The sequence below is a fragment of the Mirounga leonina genome, unplaced genomic scaffold, assembly GCF_011800145.1.
Source record: "Mirounga leonina isolate KUSES-001 unplaced genomic scaffold, KU_Mleo_1.0 Mir_82, whole genome shotgun sequence".
NCBI lineage: Eukaryota > Metazoa > Chordata > Mammalia > Carnivora > Phocidae > Mirounga > Mirounga leonina.
Window position 1 is genome coordinate 21,680,210 of NW_023270825.1, and position 22,252 is coordinate 21,702,461.

General features: G+C 37.9%; 1 protein-coding gene and 1 long non-coding RNA gene across 7 annotated transcripts in view; one reads left to right on the forward strand and one right to left on the reverse strand.

The window, feature by feature from the left end:
* Positions 1–16,408, reverse strand: part of LOC118002571 — a 76,249-nt gene extending 59,841 nt beyond the window's left edge. For 5 of the 6 annotated variants that reach the window (XR_004677067.1, XR_004677064.1, XR_004677068.1 and 2 more), the window contains exons 1-3: positions 16,182–16,408; positions 7,771–7,932; positions 433–523 (exon numbers count right to left, since the gene is read on the reverse strand). This is a non-coding gene — a long non-coding RNA (uncharacterized LOC118002571). Of the gene's footprint in view, positions 1–432; positions 524–7,770; positions 7,933–16,158 lie in introns of all 6 variants that reach the window. The other variant, XR_004677066.1, reaches the window with a different exon arrangement.
* Positions 12,583–22,252, forward strand: part of DIO2 (iodothyronine deiodinase 2) — a 217,740-nt gene continuing 208,070 nt past the window's right edge. Inside the window, 1 exon segment of the mRNA XM_034993091.1 lies at positions 12,583–13,143. The gene's annotated coding sequence lies outside the window, so the exon portion shown is untranslated.

The following is a 22,252-nucleotide window of genomic DNA, read 5'->3' on the forward strand; positions in this document are numbered from 1 at the left end:
CTAGAATAAAACTTGCCCATGCCGTGTTCATACAAGTAGATGTTCAGCCTAAATTTTCATTACCCTTAAATATTTAGTGTTTATTGCTCTTCTCAGAGAGTGATTACAAGTGAACTGGAAACAAAATAGGCATATACAGGAGAGTAAGTTAACATCTTCCAGGTCTCTAACCGCCCCCCACCAGGCCCCAAGTTGCAGATTGAAAGCATGGATGCAAAAGAATCTTGTTTTGTCCTTCCACATGTGCAATCAACACATTTGAAACTTACCAACTTTCCTAATGTGACCTTAACTGAAGCTCATCAAAGTGGCAACTACCTGACTGAAATCCATGCTTATTTTGATACTGATCTCAACACCCCAACCTTATACAATTGCTTGATCGATTTTACAAAGGCAACATTGTCTTTTACCAATAGAATAATTACTTACCTTTTGCTGGTAGCATCAGGAGAACGAATTCCCAAGTTACCCATAACTTGTGGGAAGAGCCATTTGGAAATGTTTGGAATCCAGGTAGGATCTGGGAAGATCAGACCAAAGTAAATCACCACTTTAATATTGGCAGTTCATTTTTCTAATTATTAGACAAAAGTCTGTCTAGCATCCAAAAAAATGTATGTGATTGGAACCAAGATTTAGTTTTTTTTGTTATTTTGATATCATAGATTGAACATCTTGATTCTTTAAATCAATATGGATCCAGAATCAGAATCTTTGAAAGCTACATAGAAAATTGTCCAATCAACCAGTGGTCCCCAGAAAGCATCTTTATTTTATGTAGTATGTATAAATGCTATCAATATAACTATATTTCTAAATTGCAAGATGCCTTACTAGGTAGTAAGCTCTTTGAAAAAAGACACCGTGCTTTGCCTAGCATAGGAGCTGGCATAGTGCAAGTGTTCAAAATGTATTCACTAACCACCCTACACTCTCCATCATCTTTCTCTACACTAAGCAAAAGGTGTTTATTAACATCGTGATAGCCAGATTTACAGTGTCTTTCAGCACTTAACAGACCAGTTGCCTGATTGTATTCATGAAAATTCAAATCACGGTGTTGTTCTTGGAATTTCTGCCTAAGGGTTTCAACCATGCTTTCGGTGCTTTGAATGGCATGAAAACCACACTGATCAGATAACGTCAGTATGTCACCAATATTAGTGACTAATTTACTGAGCATGAAATGTGCTGATTTCCCATAATGGACATCAGTAAAGTATCTGTGTTACCATTGCGTGCACCATCTCCCTTGTGTTTGTGTACGTGTGCTCTTGAGGGCCGAGTCTGTGTTGGACATCATATTTGTGGATTTTTATAGAGATTCCTGTCATCACCACATAGTTCATCAGGACTTTTCCACCAGATGGTTTATATGGAACAAACTCCCTGAGATTGTGATGTTGGTCCCTTAAATCCCAAATTGATTTTATAACAGAATTTTACGGAAATAGACACATATGATGAATGAACATGAGTTGCTCCATCATTGTTGACTTTTCAATCATCTTCAGAGAGTGGGACTTCACCCTTTATACAATATGGCAAGTAAATCTTTGCTGGACCTTATAAGTCTGACAATATCCAGCTAACTTGTGGCTTATTGTGGTTTCCCTGCCTATTCAGTTCCACCAGCATTCTTTTATTTCTGGACATTTGGCCTGAGAAACTTGCTTAGTTCGGATGCCAGTTTCTTGTCAGTTGGCAATTTATTTGCTGACTTGGGCTAAGCGTCTGCTATAAAAATCACTTAGAATTGTGTACTTCCACCCTTCTTTGTCTTTCCTTTAGTACTTCCTTTCCACATTGCCATTGCAACCCTTCCTATGAAAATGATGTTTGGCACATTTTGAAGTTTAGGTAGAAAAGTTTGAGATTCCCAAGATCTAGCATCTTTAGCTGTTATGTTATGTTTATAATAAGGCAATTTTTCTGGGGTGCCTGGGTGGCTCAGTCAGTTAAGCATCTGCCTTCAGCTCGGATCATGATCTCTGGGTTCCGGAATCAAGCCTCGAGTTGGGCTCCCTGATCAGTGGGGAGCCTGCTTCTCCCCCTCCCTCTGTCCCTCCCCCTGCTTGTGCTTTCTCCCGCCCGCTCTCTCTCGCTCAAATAAATAACATCTTTTATAAAAATAATGCAATATTTCTGAAGCAGTGGATAATGTGCTTTTCACATTATAACTGTCTTTTATAACTCACATTAACAAAGCTTCCTAGGCTCCATGATAAAGGTTCATACTATGATATAGCTAGATGGTACAGTTTTTTTTTAGTATATGTACCTTCATACTACCTCATCCATGGCAGCCAGATAAGAAATAGTGCTGTTAATGATAAATTTCTGGTGTAAGCACAATGAAAGAAATTGTAAGCCTTTGGACTTCACAATACTGATGCTGGTATAACTAAGAAAATGCATATCACGCTGCGTGGTTCTAAACAACACAAACACTGAAATAGTCAAGAGCCATCTCCTTCTACCTCTATAAAAGGACATCAGTAGTAGCTGACATATCTCAGTGACTACTGTCCTGAAGCCATCTACTATGCTGAACATAGGAAAAGGCAACACCAATCAATGACTATCAAAAACCCACCTCTCTAATGAGTGCTACGAAATACACAAGGAAAGTAGGATTCCTGCTATTCTTGTTATTTGGTACTCTAAATATTTGTTGAATGAATGTAATCTAATAACAACAACAAAAAAGTTTAAAATCCCTTTAATTCCTCTCTGCATGAAGAAAAACACCACCTTCTTTTTAAAAGGCTGTTTTCCCCCCGAAGACAGTATTTAGATTTTGTTCTCATTTGACAGCATACAGCAGTACCAGAATTTTGGTCAGGTTTTAAAAATAGAAGCTCCTAGAGATAAACTCTGTTTTCTACTAGAGAATATTATTATTTATTGTATCTTCCCAAAGAATTTTAAGAATCACCTTAATATTCTTTTTAGGTTTAGATGCTAAAGTAGGAATTGGAATATTTAAAATGAACTAGAATTTACATGCATCTAAATGGATACATTTAAAACTGTGGTGTCCCAGTTGGCTGTTCTACATGCTATAAGGGGAGGAGTGTTGGATCCAGGAGAATCCCAGCTGCTTGTGCTGCTAATTGCCTGTATGACGTTGAGCCTATCATTTCACCTCTGAAGTCTCTTAACTGTTAACCGAGGAAGTTGGACTAAATGGTCTCCTAAGTGGCTTTCCATCTCTGACCATGTTTGAAGCTACGATTGAAATGTACGATGAATTTCTTCATGGGATTAAAAGTAGATAGTATGTAGTCTGAATATCTACCTCAAGGCTGAGTCTAAGATCTACCAAACCATCTTTGAATTATAAACCTTGTTTGTCAATGATATATTCATAATAACCATTTTATAAAATCACTTCCCTTGCATAACCCATCTTTGTCCTTTTTCCATATTATGGGTTTTTTGTTTTGTTTTGTTTTGTTTTGCTTAAAATGGTGTAGGATTAGAATCCCACCTCCACCACTAATTTACTAGCTGTATGATTTGAGATAATTTACTGAGGAGTTCTGAGCTCATTGACCTCATCTGCACAATACAACTTACTGCATTATTTACTTTAAAAGAGCTGTTAAGAGACTTATAAGTAATGGCACATGAAAAGTGCCAAGCTCAGAAAATGGCATGTGGTGGTTCTCTGTACATTTCTTTCTTTACTATCTAGGCCTGAGCCCCTTTATCTATACAGGTCTGTCTACCCTGAACCCTGCGATGCTTATCTCCATTGATTAACAGCAATGGATCACCGCAAATATAAAACAGTGACAAAGCTAATTATACTCTAGATAATACACTTATTCTGTTAGGTGGTATTAATTCACCAACTATTTGCCGAGTGCCAGTTTGGATATATATATATAATATATATGTTATATACATAAGTTTGTAAATATTTTTATATATTCTTATATATTATGTATATAGTATACATATATATACGCATACATCACACAGTTGACCCTTGAACAGCATGACTTTGAACACAGATCCACTTACCTTGGATTTTTTAAATAAATACAGTACAGTACTGTAAATGTATTTTCTCTTTCTCTTCCTTATGCTTTTCTTTTTTTTTTTTTTAAGATTTTATTTATTTATTTGACAGAGAATGAGAGAGAGAGAACACATGAGAGGGGATAGGGTCAGAGGACGAAGCAGACTCCCCGCCGAGCAGGGAGTCTGACGCGGGACTCGATCCAGGGACTCCAGGATCATGACCTGAGCCGAAGGCAGTCGCTTAACCAACTGAGCCACCCAGGCGCCCCCCTTATGATTTTCTTAATAACATTTTCTTTCCTCCAGCTTACCTTAGTGTAAGAATACAGTATATGAATTATATAACATACAAAATATGTGTCAATTGACTGTTTATATTATCAGGCTTACGGTCAACAGTAGGCTATTAGTATTTAAGTTTTGGGGGAGTCAGTAGTTAATACGCAGATTTTTGACTGAATGAGAGGTCAGGGCCCCAAGCCCCCATGTTGTTTAAGGTCAACTGTTGTTCAGAGGTCAAAGTATTTTTACAAGCATGTCTTCAAATCTCTATGTGTGTCTGATAAAGAGATGCAGATACTTTATCCCTAACCCATAGTGTGTACCAAATGCCGACACTCTTCTGAAGAACTTCGCATATTTTAACTTATTTAATCCTCACAACAACATTATGAGGTTGATATTACCATTTTCATTCGAGACTATCTCAAATGAGGCAATTGAGGCACCGAGAAGTAGAGTAACTTACTCAAGGTCGAGTATGGAGCCCACGTTTGAATGCAGAGAATGGCTTCAGAGTTCAAGCGCTTTGTCACTCAGCTGCATATGCAAATAGCCATTTAAAAATCATTTTAAAGATTCAGTAGCACCAACAAGTTCCCTTCAGCAAGTCTTTTAAACAACATTTCTAGGAGAGGAAGGATAGGCAACTGCTGTCAACCCCACTGCATTGTTTAAATCTTACTGAGATTTGATGCGTGAGGCTTTGATACACACTTCCTGCAACCCCTGAGGCAGGGCCGGGCAGTGGGGGAACAGGCAGGCGGGGTTAGAGCCTAGAGGACTCGACACACATCATTTTCTGTCTTCACACTCTAGCCAGGGCCAAGGGAGTCTTTTTTTTTTTTTTTTTAACTTAAATACTTTTTTTTTTTTTTTTAAGATTTTATTTATTTATCTGAGAGAGAGAATGGGAGACAGAGAGCATGAGAGGGAGGAGGGTCAGAGGGAGAAGCAGACCCCCTGCCGAGCAGGGAGCCCGATGCGGGACTCGATCCCGGGACTCCAGGATCATGACCTGAGCCGAAGGCAGTCGCTTAACCAACTGAGCCACCCAGGCGCCCTTAACTTAAATACTTTTATGTCCCAATAAATACAGAGTATACTCTAAAAAACAGCCTCTGCTAGTAAAAGTGGCTTTTGGTTCAGCAGGAACAACCAAAAACAACAACAACAACAACAAAAACAACCAGAAAAGAAACCCAGAGTGGGTGTCAGAAGAAGCTGAGGGGAAGCGTGAAGAGAGGGTAGTAGGCATGGGAGCTTTTCCTTTGACTGTCCTTTTAAAATGTGTGAGTGGAAGTTGGGGGTGGATTTCATGAGTAAATATGGAATTTTGCCACCAAATTCTTTCCTCCAGAGCTAATATTCTCATGGGATATTAATATTAATACAAGGAAAAAGACGCTGGGTGAAGAAAACTATTTTTCCCTTCAGGGCAGAGTTGTCTCAGGAAGACAGTGAAGTTTAAGAGTTTCAGAAAGTGCTAGTAGAATACTAGGCATTTTATCATTAACAAACAGGAAACCAGGCTACAACTCATAGGATTCTCTTTGGAAAGTGGAGAGAAGAAGCCTGGTAATATCAGCCTCATCAAGGACCCTTTTCTCTACATAAAACCGGGCTTTTCATGGTGTGTGGGACTTTTGACCTTAGTCATTATTCTGGAGTAATTAATGTCATCAAAATAGAAATCTGTGGTATATATGGGTAATGTGAATGCATCATGCTTTAGAGACATAGATAACAGAGTGGGTGTGTGTGGAGGGATGCATTTACATTTTACAATTTCATCATTTTGAATTAATCCTTTTATGATTTCCCTGAATCATTCTTTTGAAGCATTCTAAAGAGCCAGAAAAAAAAAAAAAATGAAACCTTTTCTCAAGCAACTGACTTAATGGATAACTAAATGTCCAGTTTCAAAGGTGTTACTTATAAAAGGCCAAAAAAATGTTAATATGGGGCCATATAACTGTAACATAATTTTTCCAAGGTGGGAAAAGCAATAAATTACAAAATACTATACTAAGGGAATATATGGTCTTTAGTAAGAGCAGCTGTTATTTCACTAAGGTGTACAATATTTTAAGTCTTGGTTTTCTGTTTTGGAAGGGTGTTAGTTAGTTCACTTGTTTTATTTAATCTATTTCCATTCTCCATGCGTTTGTGATTCTTAATTTGTAATGTGTTTTCTATAAACTGCTCTTACATGATGGGAATGCCACAGTGTGCCGTAGGTTTTTTTATGTTTAAAAAACAAAAAATAATAAACATTAAAATGTGAAATCATGAGAGATGCTCACAAACAGTTATTATGTCCTTGACAGGATTCTTCAACCATGTGTGTATGTAATGGTTTGCACGTGGGCAGTTATCTGATCACTTACTGTGGGATGCTTTGTTGAACTGGACTTAAATTTCAGTTACACTGGATGCAAATGAGCAATATGAAACATATAAACAGTCTCCCAAATGCAGAATCTCCTTTGGGAAATTTTAAACCAGGACATAAAATCAATTTTAAAATAAGCTTACTTTTCTACTAAGAGTTGCCATATATTGGGAAATAAACACCAGAAAGCTGGTACCCTCAGGTATATTTTAGGACAAACCTGTAACTCTCCTGGTAATAAGTAAATCTTCAGATGCTGTGAGTATTTGGGACTTGAGGAGTTGCTGTTAATTGCATTTTGGAGTTAAATTAGGTTGAATGAGTAATGCTTTCTGGCCTCAACTCTTCCAGTTGGAAATCTAAAATGTATGAGTAGATTTTTTTTTAACCAGCAAGACAATGAATGAATTTTGTCAGTTTATTTTTTATGATTTAGGTCTAGCATGCCTCAGGGATGTAATTCTCGATATCAATCATCATTGTACAATATGATAAATTGGTAGAAGAAGAAGGAGATGAGACCATCTGTATTATTGAACAAATTAATAGGTAGTCAGTCACCACAGGACTCTATTCCACACCAGCCCTGTGCAAAGTGCTGGAGGGGGTATAAAAATATAATTCTTTGTTGTAGGAAGTCGTGTTGTGCATTTTAGGATGCTTAGCAGCCTCCCTGGCCTCTTTTTAGAGGGGCAGGAATAAAAGCCACATCTCCTGAGAGGGTAATAGGAAATCAGAAAATAGAAACAAAGATCAAGGGAAATTTTATGGAAGAAGTGGGTTATGAGCAGAATCTTGACAGATGTTTAGTGTTGGCAAGTCAGGCTTGATGACTAAGAGGTTACTGTCTTTTGCCTGAAGGGAGATCATTGGTAACCTTGATGAGAAAAACTTTAGTGAGCTACATATAACCATTGGATGAATCACGAAGATGTTTTAAAGACAAAATTCTTCTTGTGACTCAAGCCTAAGGCATAACCTTAATGTCCACCGTGTAGATAAGAGTGGAATTTAGGGACTGTATGTACTTCTCCCCAATACGATTCACACGTGACCTGTACCATTCAGTGAATTATTTCTCTTTCACTTTTTTTCTGATTCTTCTTTCTTCTCCTCTTCCTGCTTCTGTTCAGTCTTCTATCTCCTGCTTGCCTTCTGTTTTTTTTATTCTTCTTCCTCTTCCTCCACTTCCTTTTTCTCACTTAGGTTCGGCTAATGGACACCTGTGAGAAGAGAAGCCACAGTCATGACCACTGTATTAGTGTCCTGAGTCTGCTGAAACAAATCACCACAACCTGGTGGCTTAAAACAGTAGAGATGTGTTTTCTCACAGTTCTGGAGGCCAAAAGTCCAAAATCATTTTCACTGGACAGAAATCAAGGTATTGGCAGAGCTGCACTTACTTCAGTGGCTCTAGGGGAGAGTCCCTTCCTTGCCCCTTCCAACTTCTGGTGTCTGTTCCTCCAGGCTCTGCCTCCCTGGTCACATGGCCTCTTCTCTGTGTGTCAAACCTTCCCCTGCCTCCTTCTCACAAGGATACTCCTGATTCCCTTTAAGGCCCAGCCAGATAATCCAAGATAATCTCCCCATCTCAAGAGTCTTAATTTAGTCACATCTGCAAAAAGCTTTTTTTCCAAATAAGGTAACACTTACAGGTCCTGGGAATTAGGACCTGATATATTTATGCACTATTATTCAGCCCACTACAATCACAATGATACAGAGTCCTCCTTTTATATGGCGGATAGTACTGAGTCCATCCAAAACTCATCTGAACCTCTCTGGTGATCTCACCTGCAAGCATTAGAAAGGAGTCCTACCTCTTCATGTATCTTCTGTTCATTGGAACAGTGTTTTGTGTTTGAGCAGTATCTCCCTGCCAAGGACTGGGGAAGAAGAGACCTCATTGTATCTTTCTAGTTCCCTGAGTACCAACCACCAGGTCCCAAATAACTAAAGTCAGAACCTAGTGTGCTCCTGATAGAGAGCTTCCTACTTTCTTCCTCAGAGTTTGAAGGCTATTCTTAAGGAAAGGCCTAAAAGAAAGGCCATCCCTTGGGCTTACTTAGTTCTGATTAGAGTTGCCAACATGTCCTCTTCAACCCAAGCTAGAGGATATCTAGAGAAAGTCACAGGATTGAAAAGGAGTCCTCCTAGCTCAAGATCCTGCTAAATTCACCTGAGACCCTGAGATTGCGAGGAAGGAGATAGTTTGAGCACTTCACGTCTAGCTTTCTTTAAATAATCTCACTGCCCACAAAGTAAGTAAGGTTGAGGAGGGTGAAGATACAAAGTAGCATGAAAATTCATGCCCATTTTCTTTCCTACCCAGTGTCCATAATACGTAGACCATCTTCTCTTGCTGGATCCCATGGGGGAAGGAATCCCAATAAATTTGCAAGCCTTAATTTTTATAGGACCTGCAGGCTCTAAAGCCCTTGCGTATCTTTGCTTATCCACCCTCCAAATTCTTATTCAATGTATTTTAGAATAATGATGCCTATAAAAAGTAAATATTACTCTTTTAAAAGAATATTTTAATGTAATTCTAAGACACACTGAAGTGTTACAGTCCCATATAGCCAATAACCATTTGACTTTTTCCAATATTAGCTTACTTGACATTGAATAGGGTACAGTTTCTATACACCTATTTGATTTTCCAGCAGTATTTGGTTAGTGACTGTTTATGCCCCCTGGGAAAATATCTCAGGATCTCTGTTGACCAGGGATGGTTTTTCTCAGCTCAGTATTTCTAAACTTTGGCACTACTGACATTTGGACTAGATATTTCTTTGTTGTAGGTGCTGTCTTATGTATTTTAGAATGTTTAATAGCGTCCCTGGCCTCTACCCTCTAATGTCATCCCCTCACTGAGTTGTATCAATAAAAAAAGTCTCCAGACATTGCTAAATGTCCCCTGGGGGGCTAAAGCACCCCTGGCTGAGAATTACTATTCTAGCTCCATTATTTGCATGGTTAATAATAATAGCTAGCATTTATAAAGCACTACTAAGTGCCAGTCACTGTACTAATCACTTTACTTGTATTAATGAATTTAAATCTTATGAAATCTCACTAGGTAAGTGCTATTATTATTATTATTCCTATTTTACAGATAAGGAAACTGAGGCCCAGAAGTATTGAGCAAATATAGTAAGATATACAACTTTTTAAGAGTAGAGCCAGGATTTAAACCAGCAGTTAGGATTTAGAATTTATACTCTTTGCCATGGTAGCGTAGCTGCTGTCCAGTGATCATTTAAGAATATGTTGCCATAGACTTGAAAAACATCTTCTTTTGCAACTATTTAAAGGTTATAAATAAACTATGACAATGGATGAAAAGAGGACCATCCCTTCCTTTCAAGGGAGGATGAGAGAATGGTTCTTGGGAAGGACCATTTATTGAGGTCCTACTAGGAGTGGGGACTCACGTTGAGACTTTTATCTAAGTTATCTTCATTGCATCCTCACAGTAGACCAATGGAATTGATATTGTTATATTTATTGTTATATGGAAGAACCTGGCTCCAAACAACTAACTTTACCCAAGGTAAGAGCCAGTATAATAATTGGCAGAAACAGAATTTGACCTGGTGCTTTCTGACTTCTAAGTCCATGTTTTCTGTTTTACTCTTACACTTTCCTTGGGTTTAAAGAGATGGAAGGAGGGACATTTTTAGATTCTTCATATGTGTCTTCTGGTCTGAACATCCTTTCATGTACAAACTCCAAATTACTTGGAGCTGATACTTGGAGATTTTGAGCTCTCACTTACCCTTCCCCAAAGTCTAGTAAAATGTGCAGGCACAGGTAGGTGGGCATGAGCATCCATAGAGCTGGTTTGAATCCTGGCTGGGCTACTTCACTGCTATCTAAACCTGGGCAAATCACAGAACAACTAGGAGCTCCAGCTTCCTTATTGGTAAACATGGGGTTAATAAGAATAATACCCACTCTTCAGGGTAAATATTAGAAATAGTGTATGGAAATACAATGATTAGTTGGTACAACTTTGTTCATTAAGATTGCAAGCTATTCATTTTGCCACTTTTCTTTTTGCTATCTTCCTTCCAAAGCACTGGCAATGTTTCCACACCAATTTCCCCTACCCCCTTTACGGGTATCTGGAAACATGCCATTTAGAAATTCATTAAGATTCATTTTTTATTAAAATGAAGATATCTGGGGAGTAGACAGAAGTCTGTGTTAGCTAAACACACTTCTGAAGACTGGTTTGAGCACCTGGAGAGGGGAGGTGAAGATGAAGACAAGGAGACAATGATTTCACAAGATTTTTTTCAGATAGACCACGTGAAAAAGATTATTGTGAAAGATAGCGTACCCTGATTGGTATGCACAGAGAACAATAATGAATGTTAAGAGGGTAATGAAAAATTTATTTTATCTAAAGTCCTGCCTTGTGAGTTACATAGGTGGGACTTAACCTAAAACTTAAGTTTTTAACTGGATATATGAGTGCACACACATATGTGTAATTAGTGTGCACGGTGTGAAGAAATTATGAGAAATACTGAGTAATGAAATTCTCTAGGACAATATTGTGAACATTACAACTCAGATATGGGGGGCAATATTAAAGCTCTTGGTCCTTCCAAGTTAAGCAAAACAAACAAAAAGTCCCAACAGTTCATAGGAATATGTATCACGTGTACTCAGCTCAATGAATTGAAACCTTGCAAGGTGACCAGTTACTCAAGGGAGATGTCTTTAAAAAAAAAAAGTTGGTTGAAAAGAAGGTGTTCATATCTAGTTGCCTTACTAAGAATGTGAGTCACAGTTTAAAGAGATTCCAAAGGTAATGTGATAATATGGAATGTCTACTCAAGGGCAACCAGTGGAAATGTTCTGAATCAAAAATAACTCAACATTTGAGAATTCTGAGAGGACATTCAGTACATCTCCATTCCAGAGAAATTGGGAAGAAGCGGTACATTAGTCCATTTCAAGACCTCAAAAGATTAAACTTAGATTAAACTTATTGTTGAAAATGTTAAATCCCATTACTAACTGAATTTCACTGGAATAAAAGACTGTAGGGAAAGCTGACATTTATCTATTTGGCAGAAAGAAGTTAAATTCAATTGAACATGATTTTAAAAAGATGTTTTTCCAGTCTCTGTGTAGACCAGGGCTGTAAAATTCAAGTTACATGTAGGTAATCATGCTATCACATTCTGGTTATCAAAGCTGGCATGGTGAAATTCAAAAATGGTATATTGGATATTTGCTATTTCAGCAAATATCATTAAAATAGGAAAGTCTATGCATAGCTGAATGATTTGTTTTTTCTTTTAGAGAGAGAGAGAGGGGGTCAGGGAGCAGAGAGAGAGGGAGAGAGAGAGAATCTTAAGCAGGCTCCATGGTCAGTTTGGAGCTCAATGTGTCGCTCAATCTCACGACCCTGAAATCATGACTTGAGCTGAAATCAAGTGTCAGATGCTTAACCAACTGAGCCACCCAGGTGCCCTGAGCTGAATGATTCTTAAGCTTCTCTTTTGCTTTCACTAAGTAAGAAGTATAATAATATTTCACTGCAAGAAAGTAACTTGGAAACTCCCTTGTCTTATTATGGCAGAATTTGACCTGAACATTAATTTGTTCAATCAATAAATGAAGATGAAATGACAAACAAATTATTCCAGTTATTGTTCCTTGAAAATCACATATGTTTATTCTGTAAGATGGTATGGGAAGCTAGGAATAAAAGAATTTTTCTTTCTTTTTTTTTTTCCAGAAAACAACCATAGCTTCACCTGTGTCAGAAGAAACTTTATAAAGAAAACTTCATAAAGAAGAAAAAAGGGGGGAAATCAGATTAAGAAAGGAAATATTGTTAACCTGGGTAGGAAGATGTCAAATAGAAAGGCAATAATGAGCTCATAATTTTTGGAGGTGCTTGATTTGGAAGACAAGGTAGGGGTTCAAATATAGAACCTGAGTTTTCTTTCTGGCAGTGATACCCTAGTCATGCAGGCCATCCTTCTAAAACAGAGCCACATTATGGTTTGTCACCTGTGGATGAAGAGAGTAGATAACCTCCCTTAGCCTTTTAGAAGAGCCAAGACAAGCCATGCAAGGGAGAGACAAGTCTCCAGGAAAAGGAGTTAGAAGAAGCTACTTCCCACTGACTGTCACTTTGGGTCACTGGAAATACACATGCCCAGGACATGCGTAGATGTTTTGGGGGAAGTTGGAGACATTAACCCTGCATGTTGCTGAGTGGAGAACATTTCAAAGGCAAGGAGCAGTGAGAGAACCAGAAGCCAATCAGAGTGAAGAGGATGTTGGAATTGGAACAGAGAGGGGGGATGCCTATAAAGACTAAAGGTTTGGGACTGTCTCTATGCTAGCCGACTTCTGCCAATCTGGGCAGGTATTTACAACTCCAAGAGGACAAGAAGGGTCAGGTGAGTCCCGAATCAATTAGACTATGTTTACTTGCATACATTTGTCCCTTTGCAGTTGTTTTGTGAGACGGATTAAATTCTAATCACAAGGACCAGCATTCCCAATGTATTTTACTTGTTTATTTTGCACCTGCTTAAGGATTCTGTCATTGACATGTGAGCTCACAAATGCACATTTAAGAAATGAGTAGAATATGTGGCTGTCACTGCTTCCTCTTGTTCTCTCTGCATGGAGAGAGGCTGGGATGACACTCAGGTCTCCATTTGTAAAACGGGGCCCGTGCTCTCTGTGGCCTCTTTGGCAAGTACACCATGATACTAAATGAGACACTGCTTTTGGAGGTCTCCTTTAGAAGAAAGGCACATTATGGTTCTAAGGTGGCAAGCTTTGAATATATTGCTGCAGAATTTTTCCTTAGAAACTTTTTTTGGTATCAGAAAATAGAAATATTAATCTGGAGAAGAAACTCCAATTTCTGAAAGACGTATGTCTTAGTTGTGAGCATTTTTTAATGCCTGGAGATGCTCCTGGAGTGATTGCTTTGGTTAAGTAATGAGTCAAACTAACCACAGCAGTAGAATAAAGTACAGAATGGTAGGCAATGATCAGCTCTTGCTCTCTCTTTCCTTGCCTCCTGTGCAGAGATTTCGAACCCATTTTACACATTATCATTTTTTTAAAGTCTGGGAGTGTGGGTGGGAGGTAACATCACATAACCATTTTTTTGGCTGGTCCTAATTAATCTAGTGATTAATCTGTGAGTTTCAGTTTGAGGTAGATGACCATCAATGCTAATCTGTCCAATAAAAATACAGTATAATATATTTGTTTTTCACACTGAGGACTGAGACCTTAAAATTCAATGCTTTACTCTTGGTTGTTTAAAATAAAGATCAAAGGGTATTGATGGATGGTTTCAAAACAGAATGGCATTGCCTGAGCTCACAAATCAAAGGTGTTTGTATTACCCTCCACCTCACAATGAAATTCCTTCCTAATTTATTGATACGTATTTAAAAAGGAATGTAGCTCACTTAAAATTATTTTAGAAGAGGAGATTATTGGGTCCTCAACAATTATCAGGTGGTGTGGGACTAGGTAAGGGAGAATAGTTATTCTCAGGATTGTCGTTTTGTTCCTTGATCTTAGATGATCACGAAGAGAAAAGTTCAAAAGACTGTTACAGTAATATCCTACTGACTTCGGGTACAAGCCTAATGTGTGCCTTGTATTCACTATGGGAACTTGACACTTCCCAGATGTTACTTCCTGAAAACTCTGGCAGAGGTGACCTATTAACTTTATCACCCAGAGAGGGGAGACTGTGGAATAGGATATGGGTGAAACCTTTTGATTAGATGTAGGTCATTGTTAAGATTCTAACTTTCATTTGGGGTGGGGGGAATTCACAGGTGTTCAATAAATTATTGGTAACCTGTTGTTATTACAACAAAACTCCCTTTATCTGCTTTGCTGTCAACCATCAATGAAGAGCAAAGGGGCTTCACTAAAACATACTTTTAAATGTCATCTACATGGACTTTGTCTTTTTTTAAAGTTCTTCATTGCACCTTGGCATTGTGTGTTAATCTATAACTGCCTTGACTCCTTTTAGAAGCAGCCAGTCCTGCTTCTAAATCCTAAATAGTAAAAGTTTTTAATTTAGTAAATATATGTGTGTATGTATCTTTATGTATATATATATACATGTATATATCTCTATATATGTGTTCATATATACATATGAACAAATACATTTATAGGTGGCTTTCTACTATTGATGATGTTAGTTTTTCTTACATGCACACACACACATATATTCACACACATACTATTGCATATTTGTATAAAGCTTTTTATTTTCCAAAATACTTCTTATAGATGATCCTATTCTGAACTTCATAATCACCCTGCACAGAGGTTAAATGACCTGCCCGAATTCACACTTCCTAAGTGGGAAGCCAAGCCTAGCAATGAAGTTTCCTGATTCCTAGCCAAGAGTTCTTTCCACTACAACAGTTGTCACTGGTTACTTGAGGTGAGGGGAAGAAACTGATTTGGCTTTTTTGAAGTTGAGAATTATTGAAAGTGACTGAAATATCAGTAGTGCAATTGTTTTCCAAACCAGTTGATCCAAGACAATCCTATGTGTGATTGGGTTAGGTTGTGTAGGTGGCCATATATGATAACTGTGATATGTTCTGTCTATATTATGCTACATTTCACCATCACCTGATGCTCTAATTCTTTTCTTACCTATCTTTTTTATTGACTTTATTTTTTATAACTAAGCCATCACATAGCTGTTCATTACACTAGTAATAAAAATACTGATGCAAATACCCTATGCTGAAGGTATGCAAAACTAGTATCTTGAATCATATTTTACCTCGTTTGCCACAAGAGTGGCAAAACAATATAATAGAATTCTATTTCCAATTCTGACTGCCCATTAGTAAAAAAAAAAAAAGTCTTAATGGAAATTGGTGGTTATGGTATACAAAATGACACTATTATTTCAAGGTTAAAACTTAGCGAACCATTTTTTTTTAGACATTCTCTTTTGAGACCCCCCAGTTTTTAATCTAATTTGTGGTTAAGTCTAATTGAAAGGCCTTTAGTTTATTCAAATACTGCTCACTGGCAGAAGATGGTAAAAGAAACAGAAAAATGTTACTTCATTGTAAACAACAGCATAATCATAATCAAAACCGACTAAGTTGACAATTAAGCATTCTCCATTAGAACTCAAAATACTGTTATTAAATAAGGAGCAATAGAAAGCCCTTGGTAATAACCTTGTTGTGGTAATGAATATTCAGAGTTCAGCCTGACACATCAGACCTTTGTCTTTAAAAATCTGTTTGTCCCATAAAGTCCTAGAGGCAATTTTCACAACTGAAATCATTTTTTTTCTTGAAAAATAAGTAAAACCCTGCAATACACAGGGTAGAGATTGAGATACTATAATAACAACGATAAAAAAAAAAAACATCCCAAATGTAGTGGCTTACATAGATAGAAATGTATTTCTCACATTACAGTCCCGCTGGTCCAGGTGGTGAAGTAGATTGACTCCTCTAGGTCATTAAAGGACGCAAGTTCCTTCCTTTCTGCTGCATTACCATTCCCTGATGTCATACCATTCCTCTTCAGTGTTGCCAAACCTGGGTCTCTACCACATCTATGCTATGGCCCACAGAAGAAGGGACAGGGGAGAGTACAGGACAAGTGTTTAAGGAGATGACCCAGAAATGAAAGATATCGATTTCACTCCTCTTCCATTGCCCGGAAGTTTAGCACATAAACTTATCTAGCTTCTAGAGATGCTGGGAAATGTAGTCCATAGCTGGGAGGCCATGTTTCTAAAAATGGGATGGAGGAAGAAGGTCAGAGGTTGGAGAGGTGAGTTCATCTATTAGAACAAAGTGGAGAAGTTGTATTGGGGATCATCTAGCATTATCTGTCACAGCTACAATATACAAAGTGAAATGCATTTATCCAAGCAGGAACAGAATCCAAACAAATCATCAAAGGCATTCAAACTAATAAAAACTGAAGTAATGCTGGTCAAACTTGGGTTATTTAAAAATAATAGTTTTCTCAGTATCAGTTCTATGGAGCAAAATTTATGCAGGTCATCTACACTCTGCATGAAGATTTAGCTGTTTTTCTTTTAATGAGAAGATATGAACGTAGTTTCTAATTTTTATATAACAAATAGAAAGGCATGACATTTTTTGACACTGAAAAATAAACTTTTCTAAGCAAGTTAACTTTTCGAACAATGGTATCTTACAATTTTAAATTCTAATGTGGAACACTCAATGTTCTCTTTTGTGAGTATGTGTCTGATCATGTATGTAATATTTAGTAAACTGAGGTCATTTTCTACCTCCTTAAACAAGATGTACTGACCACAGTTGAGCTAATTTATATTTTTATTCAATGCACATTTATTCAGCACTAATTATGTGCCAGTGACTACTAGCTCAGACTCTGCATAGGGTTTCCAATTCAATCTTCCCAACTAGCCAGTAAGATAGGATAAATTTTCCCTATTTCACATGTGAGGAAACCAAGTGTCAAGGAGGTTAGGTAACATGCTCAAGGTCACACAACAAAGCCTAGTTTTCAACCCTAGTCTCTGCTATTTATTGTTTCTTAATTCGACAAATATTTATCAAGCAACTTCTCTGTCCAGGCAGTAAGCTAGATGTTTTCATATGTTTTACTCCTGTTTAACTTCTTAACAATCCCATGAAGTAGATAGTATTTTTCAATTTTGTAGATGACACAGCTGTGGTTCAGGAAAGTGAATTACCTTACCTGAATTGCAGAACAATGAGCACACCAGACAGGACTGAAATCTGCAGTAGTGGCCTTTCTACTCAGAATTTGCCTTTCCTCCTGTTTTATGAAGTCACTGCTCCCATTGGGCTCCCAACTTAGACACAACGCAAACTTGGTTTACCTACCTCTCTGTATTTCCCATCCACTGACTTGGCATATCCTGTAAACCCTGTTGCACACACATCTTCAGTCCACCCTCCAGCCTCGCTGGGCCTTTATCATTTTGAACCTGGAACTGTTTCTAACCAGCCTTTTTTTTTTTAAAGAGAGGGAAAAAGGGGGAGGGGCAGAGAAAGAGGGAGAGAGAATCTTAAGCAGGCTGCATGCCCAGCATGGAGCCTGAAGTGGGACTTGATCTCATGGCCCTGAGACCATGACCTGAGCAGAAATCAAGAGTTGGACGCTTAAGCCACTGAGCCACTGAGGCACCCTTCCTAACCAGCCTTTCTACAAGCCATCCTTACATATACCAGTCTCCACATTGTCATGGGGTGGTCACTTCCAAATAAATCAAAGCACCCAATCACAATTCTGCCATTCTTAAAATGTTCCATTTGTTCTTTGATCTCCATAGAATAATATCTCAGTTCATTACTTTGGCATACAAAGCTCTCAATTCCCAGCTATGACCTCATCTCTCATCACTCAGCTCCTACCCAACCTCAATTCTATCCATACTTAATGCTTTGCTAATCTCCAAACCCAACTGCTTTTTCATGCCTCTGTACTTTAGTACATGATGTTCTTATGACCTAGAATAGCCTCTCCCACTTTTTTCTGCCTGCAAAACTTTTGCACTTTAAGGGTCCTATTATAAGATAAAATTATATTTACTTCCCTAAATGAAGTTTGTCACTCTTCTTTGCTCCCATGGTACTCTGGTGTATCTTAAGTACTATCATAATTATGTGTAAACATGCCTGTCTCATCCAGACTACATTCTCCTTGACGGCCAGGACACCTGGGCCTTGCACAATGCCTGGCCCACAATAGCCATTCAGCAAATATTTAATTGGGAACAGTGGGTGAAAGACTCAGCTGCTACACATAGCGCAAAGACAGTTATGACACAGGGGTCATGTAACAAAACAATCACGTGTTTATTGAACACTTACTCTAGAAAACCTCTGTAGCTTGGTACTCTAATGGAATCAAGAAAGAACAAAATAATCCTTGCCCTTCACATTTTGCCCTAGTTTAAAATTTAATTACGTATCTAAGACTGATATTTTAGAAATTAGAACATTTGTGCCCCCTCTTATTACTGTGTTGTTTCCATCAGTTTCTGTTTTCAGATGGTTTCTGTTTTCATCATTGTATTCCTAGCGCCTGTCATTGTTCACATGGTAGGTATTCAAAAAATCTTTGTTGAAAGATGAATGAATAGTTTTCAAAAACAAATAAAGTGACAATATTTAGAGTATGAAGGAAATAGCATGGGTGCTTTTGAAGATGAGATGGAGCTACAGGCACTGAAGAAAGACTCGGGTCAATCTGAGATAGAGGAAGATTGAGGGAAAAGATTCCAAGGGTCAGGTCGGAAGATAATTCTTAAAATCGTTAAAAACTTAAAATTCACAGGCATTCAAAATAATGACCATGATTTTCATCTCATAAGAGTTTAGAAATTTCTGAAATTCACTAGTCATCACTTTTGCAAAGAACTACCATGTAATGCAGAGATTCCTACACTGAAGTTGTCCATCTTCTTCCAACAGACGGTGACCTTTTTTTTTTTTTTAATTTTTTACGAAGACTTGCCCTATTTGCTGCTGCATGTTCCTTCTTGCAGTGGTCCCTGTTTCCATTCTTACTGGAGGCCCCCAGAGAATTGCTTACTAAATTGGAAACGATCTCTCTGATCAATATAATTTTTTGCCTCCTACAAATGAGAAAACTGAATCCCAGAGAGGTGGTGTAAGTTGCCCAGCTAGTTGGTAGTAGAAATGGTACTAGACAATAGACATGTCAAAGGTGAGCAGTCTTTTTCCCTGCCCTGTGACACTCAGGCCAATCCTGGTTTTAAGCGGATCAAACCAGTGCATAGAGTGGTAGGCATCACTTCATCTGTCTCTGACAACCTTCTGGATGTATCGCGTAGTCTCTGTACTACTATAAATATTTTCTTTCTTCGTGGCCTTAAAAACTGTCTTTTTCAACATATTACCAAGTTCTCAGAGTCTCTCCCAGGCTATTCTTCTGTACGTTTTTGCACAGATTGGGAGCTTATGTTACTCTTTGTGCTGTCTTTCTACGTACCACTCGGTCATACCCTGCATTTTAGCCTTCCTGCTCTTGCAATAAAGAGTTGCTTCATTAGACTAAAGTCCTAGTAAGAACAGTGGTCTTTTCTTCCAGAACAAGCATCACACAATGGACTACATTTCTTGTTAATTTTTGTACAAATTTCTCTCGTAGAGAAAGGCATGCTTCAGAATGTTGAACTGTACCTTTATTTTTGGCACTTCCTTCAGAGCAGAATTTTATACTGTGGAATATCCGGGTGCCAGGAATCAGTATAAATACAATGAGGATGTTAGTCTTTCTTCCTCCTTTCCTTCTTCTCCTCTTGCCATTCTCCTTTCTCCCTTGCCTTTCTTTCTCTCTCTCTTTTTTTTTTTTTTTGTATTTTATTTACCTCGAAGGAAACAATTTCCATCTTCTTCGGTAGGCTGAATTACTTCTCTTGTTTGTCTAACCTGTGCCCAAGGGACATGCAGCATGGCCCCAAATGGTTAGACTTGTGTGTTTTTACATCCTGTCTGGCATGCTAGATGTTTTTACTTGAGATTTCTGGTGCATTTTAGGCAATTATGCCTGGTGTTATTTTGCTATTTTTCTGAAGATCATCTCAAACCTTCATCTTCCTCTACTGTTTGAGGTCTTTTGGTTTGTCTTAATGTTGTTTGACCTTTGTTATTACCAGTTGTTCCAGAATCACATCTCTCTTCTTCACCCTCCCTTCTTTTTTCCTTCCCTCTCTCGCTGTGGCTATCTCTCCTTCCTCCTTTCTTTTCTTCCTTCTGATCCTTTTTATTCATTCCCTATTTATCGGTTCAATACGTATTTTGGGGTCCATCATTTCTCAGACACTGTGATGTCAGAGATGAGTACTTTTTCTGCTCATACAATGGAGAAGAGGAGAACCTAGTTTGTAGTGCTGTTGTGAGAGATAAGATCCTATGTATAAAATGCTTAGAACAAGTATCGGGTAGTCAGTAAGTACTAAAAAATATTAGTTATTACTACTATTTTAGTGAAAATAACTTCAGGCATCTTACGTAGTAGAAAGAGATTAGAATTTTCAAGACTGCACAACCTTTGGCAGTGCCTGCCTTATCCTTCTTTTACAATTCAGTCTCAGTCCTGTGGATAACCAGGGTAATCAGGACCCCTGCTCCAAACCCCTGACTTTGGTCCACACAGATGGCTTTATTATTTTCCTCTCTTCTTATGTCTGCCAGATAAACATTATTTTTCTAAGGTTTTTGTTTGTTTGTTTTTGAAGACTAGTGTTGTTAATACACTTTTTCCTGGATCTGTTTATAATCACACTGCTGTCCTTGACTTAATGGTAAGCATTTACATAACAATGAAGTCATAGCTCATAAGCTCAGGTCCGGGTTCAACTGTTCAGAAAGACCATTATGAACTTCTTTAAACCAACTTTACTTTTTCCCTATTACTTGAAGTCCATGAAAATTTTACTTCTTTTCTTCTCTTTCCGACCGCTTATGTGGATGGAAATCTCTGTTTTAAAGCTTTTAAATTTACCTCTTCATCGACACCTTCTTCATACATATTTTAAATACAGGTTACAAAGTGCTTATGTCTTGCTCTTCCCTTCAGGCATCTTTTAACTACTCACTGGTATAGCTGACAATTTTTTTTCACTCTTGTAAACTAATTTCTAAGCTTTGGAGGACATGATTTCAGCCTCATGGTTGTGTGCACAGAAAAGAAAGTTTTTTCAGTTTCACCTGGCTCCACCTCTTTCATTGAATATCCTTTCATTTTCTTAATTCTCTAACTTTTTCTATGTGTATTCCAAAAAGCATGTCATCTTAATAGTATTTAAAGAGGTACTTTTAAAAGGTTGAGCCCCTCCTATGTTTTCATACTTCTCTAAATTTTTAGCAGTTTCCTAGAGACAGATCTCATATCTCTTTCCAATTTTTCATAGTTTTTCCCCAGAAGAAAGGGAGGGAATATGCAATCCCAAACTTTTTGTTTTGACCAGCTACAATTGAATTTACGTCTGAAGGGTCTTCCAATTTAGATCTCGGGTCCTTTTGACTTTCTGGGCGGGTGGGGCTTACCTCTTCTTGGGACCTGGGCACCATGTCCTCCTCTTCATATTCAGATTTATTGTCATACTAAAGGAACATCCATTGATTTTTCTTCTCTCAGAGCTAGACCTCTAGCCTTTGGTATTCAGAGCCATTTGTTTTGTATTGCATATTGCTTTTTGTACTTTTTTCATTTTAATGACCCTCCACAGATTTCTTTTGAATATTTTCCCTATTTCCTTTAATTCCTTTTCTGCATTATCTGTTTATCCCAGACTGAGTTACTCCTATCCCTACAATAATTCTGCTTTTCATTCATTTGACAGGTACTTATTGTATGCTTGCTATATGCTACCATATACATGGCCTTAGGGATGCAAGGGAAAACAAGGCAGGTGGGCTCTCTGTTCCCATGGAGTTTTCATTTTAGGGTGGAAGACAAACAAATAAGTGAATAATATAATTT